This window comes from Tamandua tetradactyla, chromosome 11, assembly GCF_023851605.1.
Source record: "Tamandua tetradactyla isolate mTamTet1 chromosome 11, mTamTet1.pri, whole genome shotgun sequence".
NCBI classification, from domain to species: Eukaryota; Metazoa; Chordata; class Mammalia; order Pilosa; family Myrmecophagidae; genus Tamandua; species Tamandua tetradactyla.
This window is the reverse complement of record NC_135337.1, coordinates 79,189,463-79,195,949: the sequence shown is the minus strand read 5'-3', so window position 1 is coordinate 79,195,949 and position 6,487 is coordinate 79,189,463.

The window sequence follows — 6,487 nt, the reverse complement described above, 5'->3', positions numbered from 1 at the left end:
ATGTGGCCGCTGCTCCGACCATCCCAGCTTCGTCCACACTGGGAGGGATTGCAGGGTGAGGTCATCGAGTGAACGAATCCAGCGTAAAATGATTGTTGGCATGTACCCAGCATCCGAGATCTGCGAAACATTTACGCACCCATTGTCCCATTGGGTAAGGAGGGTCCCCTTTGGTGATGGTTCAAGCAAGCAGGATGCAAAATGCTGGGCCGAGAAGGACGGGAGAGAGGATAATTTTGGAGGCAGCCAGTTGGATGTGTGAGGGTTAAGAGAGAGAAGAAGGTGTTATGCCTACCTAGAGACGTATTATACCCATTTTACAGAGGAGAAAGCACAGGCTCAGAGCAAGGGATTCGAACAGGGCTCTGATGAGCCATAAGACTGTGGCCTTAGCCTCAGACGGAGTTGAATGGGACAGAAAAGAGTGCGTCTTAGGCCACTGGGAAAATCAGACCCCCACCCACCCACCCCCACCCAACGTACACACAGCAGCTCAGTAGAGGAGTCCCTGGGCCACCCTGCCTCTTCGGATCGGGGAGAGACAATTGGGGAAGTCACTCCTCCCTGCTGAGCTTAGTTCCCTCGTCCATACAATGGGAATAAGCCTGGCCCCAGCTCGGTTGCCATGGTGATGAGATGAGGTGGTACCCAAGCACGCAGCAGGATGCTTGCGTTCAGAACGGCTGGTTACGCCCAGCCTGGGGAGGGAGCTCGTGGGCGTCTGTCTCTTGTGAGTTCCCTCTGCCTTTTTGCTGGGGAGTATTATTTGGTGGCAGCTTTTAGCACCAAACACATAAAATACGCCGTCATGCATCAAAAATGGAGTATGATGTGGCAAGGGGGAGGCTTGGAGTCTCCTGCCTGCCTGAGGGTTCGAATCCCAGCTCCAGTGCAGAGTCAGACAGGTGAACAGGCCTCTCTGGGCCTCAGTTCCCTCACCTGTAAAATGGGCTAACAGGAGCACTAACCTCATAGGGTTATAATGAAGATTAAGTGGATGTGTTCCATATAAAATGCCTGACATGCAGTAAAGACTTGTGGTAGACACATCCTAGGGGAACCCCTCCCCATGAGCCCCACCCCTGGTGTCCATGTCCTTCTCTAGCCCCTCCCATGACTTGCTTCCAGCTACTAGAATATGGCAAAGGTGATGGATGTCACTCCCTCGCTCAGAGTGTGTTATGTAAGGCTCCATCACTGCAGACTGGAGCAGGAGACCTGCTAGCCTTGAAGAAACAAACAGCTGTGCCATGAATTTCCTATGAAGGGTGTGTGTGTGTGTGTGTATTTAGTGTGTGGGGGGGTGGACTGCAGGCGGCCTCTAAAAGCCAGGAGCAGTTCTCAGCCAGCAGCCAGTAGAATAACAGAGACCCACAACCACTTGATTTTGAAAGAGGGCTTTAAGATTCAGAAAAGGGATTGAGAATTGGAGCAGAGGACCCAGCCATGCCATGGTATGGATTACCGACCCAGAGAATCCATGAGATAGGGAATATGTGCTGTTTTAAGGCCCTGGGTGTGTGTTTGTTTGTTACGCAGCAGTAGCTGACTGATACAGTGCTCGCTAAGCATTGGCTGCTATTATTATTGTCATCATCATAGTTGTTCTCTGGATTTGGATTTCTTCCCCTTGGAAAGTTACTGCAGGGTAGCTTTCGCTCTTTATTTTTAATGTAATTTTGGTGAGATAAATTCACATAGCATACAATCGAAGGCTCACAGCATCAGCACATAATTTACCATCACATTCATTTTTTTTTTTATCATCACGTAGTTGTATATTCATCACTAGCTTTCACTCTGGATAGGTCTTTACAGTTTGCAAAGTGCTTCCAGAGAGTTGGCCTGGAGCAAGGAATCTGAAAGCAATAGCACGGGGCAGGGATAGGGGGCGAGTTCCCAGGTCACCCATCTGGACCAAAGACTGATGGACGGAGGCACTTCCTGGGTGCTTGGGAATAAGAGATTTGGGCACAGCCTGGCAGCCCCGGGCGGGGTGTCAGACCTCAGAATTTCCCACCAGCAGTGGAGATGTGGGAGCGAGAATGAGTGGATTTATGGTAACTACAGAAGCCCAGTGTTTCTTGGATGCTGAAAGTTCGGCCCCGAGCTCACCGCTGTATGACGGTCCCCATTTAAACCGAGACTCACAGCTGCTTCTCCTGTAGAATTTATTTTTACTGGGAACGGAGTAGATTTTCCCATAATCTCAGTGAGTTAATGAGTCACCCAGGCAGAATCCATCTCTTGAACCAAGGAGCTCTTGCTTAGTCCAATTTTTTTCCCCAAGGGTGGAACTCCCAGCCGTGATTTCAGGTGGCCATGAAAAGAAGAGAACGAGAAAGTTCTGCCCTCATTTTCAATTCACTTGCAATCTCATCTTCAGCCAAACAGAAAGTACCCCTTGGGTGCTAATGTGTCTTTAACGCCTCCAGTGCTTACTGAGTTTCCTTTTGAAAGAAAAGGGAGCAAACCTCAGTGGCCGGCTCAAGCCTTCTAATTCATTCGGACTTCATCATGCGTCTAATAAGCCTCATTTTCCTTTCAAGGCAGTGGCATCCAATTTCCTATAAACATACACACGTATTAAAAATAAAGAGAGCCAGCCGATTTCAACAAAAATGGCATATAAATGGTGCTTGAACCCACAGATCTGGCAAAATACACCAAAGTTGGAAAATCATGGTAAGCTGCCTCCTGGGAACTTCTGGGTCCCTCAGTTTGCCCCTCTGTGAAGTGGGAACAAACTCCCCCACTTTGAAGGGCTGACAGTGTTCCTGGCACGAGGTAAATGATAGATTGGTGTCAACTCAGTGGACACGGGTCACCCAGGGGCGTGGGGCAGGGGCTGGGGTCACACCCGCTCATGTGAATTAGGAGCTGGGTAGTCCCTGAACCTGGGCTTTGAAAAGCTCTGGGTTCTCTAGAGCCCTGAATGCAACAGAAAAATCCCAGCCCACGCTGGCAACCTGCTTTCCCAGCCATAATAAGATGCCCATAATCCTCCATCTGACGTCCATGGCTGCTAAATAGACACTATTTCCTCTCCCACTTTAATGTTCAGACTTTCTCAATTCCGTGGTCATTGCAAGAAAAGAAGAAAAAACCAAAGAAGCAAAGAGAAAGGTGGAGGGGAAGAAGGAAGGTTTGCAAGCCACCTTTAACAACAGACATCCACGTATACAGTTGGCAGGTCATTATTGCACGCCCATCAGGGATGCCGGGAAGAGGGAGTCAGCACTGGCCTCTGCCCTCATATCTCCGGGCAAAGACAAGGCTACAGGGTGAGCAGAGCTGTGATGGGCTACCCACCAAGGAGGTGTCTGATCCAGCCGGGAGCATCAAGGAGGACTTTCAGGAGAAGGGGGCACCTCCGCGGAGTTCAGCAGGTGAAATCAAGAATGTGAAGAAAAGAAACTCAGGGTCATGAGGTAGAGGTGATGGGCAGGGACGAAGATGCGCCATGGGTGGGTGGGTGGGGAAGGCTCTCTAAGGAGCCTGAAAGTTGAAGAAGGCAAAGGCGTGTATATCTGGGAGAAGAGAATTCTAGAACAGCAGTTCTCACTCAGGGTGATGTGCATCCCCAGCCCCAGGAGACATTTTTGGTTGTCGTGACTTTGGGGGACAATGCTACCAGAATGAACACTGAATGTCAACATTGCCAAGAGTGGGAAACTTTATTCTGGGAGATGACAATTAAGCATGTGCAAAGGTCCTGGGGCAACCTCATGACGAAACGGAGGCCCAGAGAGCCAAGCGATTCCCCACCCCCCATGTCCTGCCAACAGGCTCTCTTTGCCCCCTTTGCCCCTTCACTATCAGCCCATTTTGTGGGGGGACTGCACTTATGCCAACTGTTCTAGTTTGCTAGCTGTCAGAATGCAACACACCAGAGATGGATTGGCTTTTAATAAAAGGGGATTTATTTCGTTGGTTCTTCAGAGGAAAGGCAGCTAACTTTCCACTGAGGTTCTCTCTTACATGGGAAGGCTCAGGGTGATCTCTGCTGGCCTTCTCTCCAGGCCTCTGGGTTCCAACAACTTTCCCCAGGGTGATTTCTTTCTGCATCTCCAAAGGCCTGGGCTGAGCTGCAAGTGCTGAGATGAGGTATGCTGAGCTACTTGGGCTGCGCTACCTTGAGCTCTCTCATTTACACACCAGCCAATTAACTCAAACATCATTCTTTACAGCAGGCACGCCTCCTAGCCGACTGCAGATGTAATCAGCAACAGATGAGGTTCAAGTACCATTGGCTCATGTCCACAGCAACAGAACTAGGTACCTTCACCTGGCCAAGTTGACAACTGAATCTAACTACCACACCAACTATGACTCAATTTCCTCCAGCTAATAAGAAATAAAAAATCTGCCTTGTGGGCGCTAAATGCTTCCAAACTTCCAGCCTCATTTTCTCTCCTCTCACTCATGCTCTGATATGCTGGAGCCACGTCACTTGTGTTGGGGGATAAATTCCAGGGACAAGCATTATCCGGGAGGTGAAATGCTGAATTTTAGCTCCCTGAGCTCAGACCCGAGCCGAACTGGCTCCCACTTATTTTGGGGTGGCAAAAAATGGGAGGGGGAGGGACTGAATAAGCACGTCTTTAGATCATGGGAGGGTCCGCGGGGTTTTATTTTTATTCTCTTTAATGAGCTGCAGGGTCTGGGCTGAGCCAAGGAGTGGGATGTGGTGGGTGGTCTCTCACCCCTCACCCTGGATTTGCCCTTCTCCCAATCCTGCCATCCTGCCCCTGTCTGGCAAGTGGCTACTGATAACTACCCCCCCAAAAAAACATTAATTAAGCATAAAGAATGTACCGGGCCCGACTGTAAGTCCCATTTGTCCCAACTTCATTGAAGCCTCCCAATGGGCTTCACCTTATTTGTTCTAAATAGCCCAACTTGGCAAGTGGGGAAACTGAGGCATGGCCTTCTAGAGAGTGGGATAGACAGAGCCTTGGGAAGTATTTCGGTCCTAAGGTGGGCTGCCTGGGTTCTAATCCCAGCTATCTCGCTGTGTGACCTTGCCCAAGTGACTTGACCTCTCTGGGCCTCGGTTCCCTCCTCTGCAAAATGGGGGTAGGAGAAGTACTCACCTCTGATGGGCACTGTGAGGATTGGGCCCCTGCAGGATGAGCTCACCACAGATGCAGGATTTTAGGGGGTGCAAATAAAGCTCAGCCATCAAGAGAAAGGATATGTAATGCAATATTGTTTTGAAATCAAAATTAAGGCTAAATGTAGCAAAGTTCACAACGGAATCATGTGCAGTAGCCTAAAGGTGGAAGCAGCCCAAGATTCCATCAGCAGATGAATGGGTGGGGAAAACAAGTGGCCCATCATGCAATGGAATATCATGCAGCCATGAAAAGGAACAAAGTCCTGATGTGTGTTACAACATGGATGAAAGTTGAAGGCATTACGTTGAGAGAAAGAAGCCAGACACAAAAGAACAATATTGTATGACCTCACTTATATGAAATATTTAGAATAAACAAATTCATAAAGACAAAAAGTAGAATCGTGGTTCCCAGGGGTGGGGATGGGGAGAATGGGGAGTTACTATTAACGAGCGTGAGTTTTGCAGAGAGTCTGGAAATAGTAGCGAAAGTTGCACAGTCTTGTCAACGTGCTGAATGTCAAAGAATTGCCCACTTAAAATTGTTAAAATGATTTTGATGTTGTGTATATTTTACCACCATTGACAATTAATCAATAAAAAAATTAACTCGCCACCCCGAACTATGAAGAATAAATGTTAACATTTTAAAATCTAGATGGGATCCGTTATTCCTGCTCTGTTTTCCTTTTCTTGCCCAGTCTGTCCTTACTTTAGTTTAGGTTTGTTTTTTAAACGTTTTTTTATTGTAAAATACCGGATATATATATATATATATATATATATATATAACAGAGAAAGAAAAAGCAATAACACTTCAATAAATAGTTACAGAACAGATCCCAGAGTTTGTCATGGGCTACCATTCCACCAGCTCAGGTTTTTCCTTCTAGCTGCTCCATAATGCTGGAGACTCCAAGGAATATGAGCCATACTCATTTGTTAAATCCCATTTTCTCTGTTAAACCTCCTCCTTCTCCTCTGATCCTTCTCCCAATTTGTAGGGATCTTTGGGCAATGCTCGTTCTGATTTTTTCGTGTTGAGAAGAGGTGTCCACACTAAAGGAAAGGGGGATGCAATTAGTTGATAATCTTGGAGACGCTGGTCCCTCTGGGTTTTAGGATGAATCCGACCTAAGGAACCCTTTGGGAATTAGAGGTTCCAGGAAGGTGAACCTAGTGTCTCAGTTTGAACCCTAGGTGTTCTTAAGAGTCAACAGGAGGGATGTCGGTTGGGGTTTAGCAAACCATGGCAATTAGCACTACCTAACTAAAGCTTGCATAAGAGCAGTTTCCAGAATAGCCTCCTGACTCTCTTTGACCTCTCTTGGCCACTGATGCCTCATTTTATTATACTTCTTTTCCCCT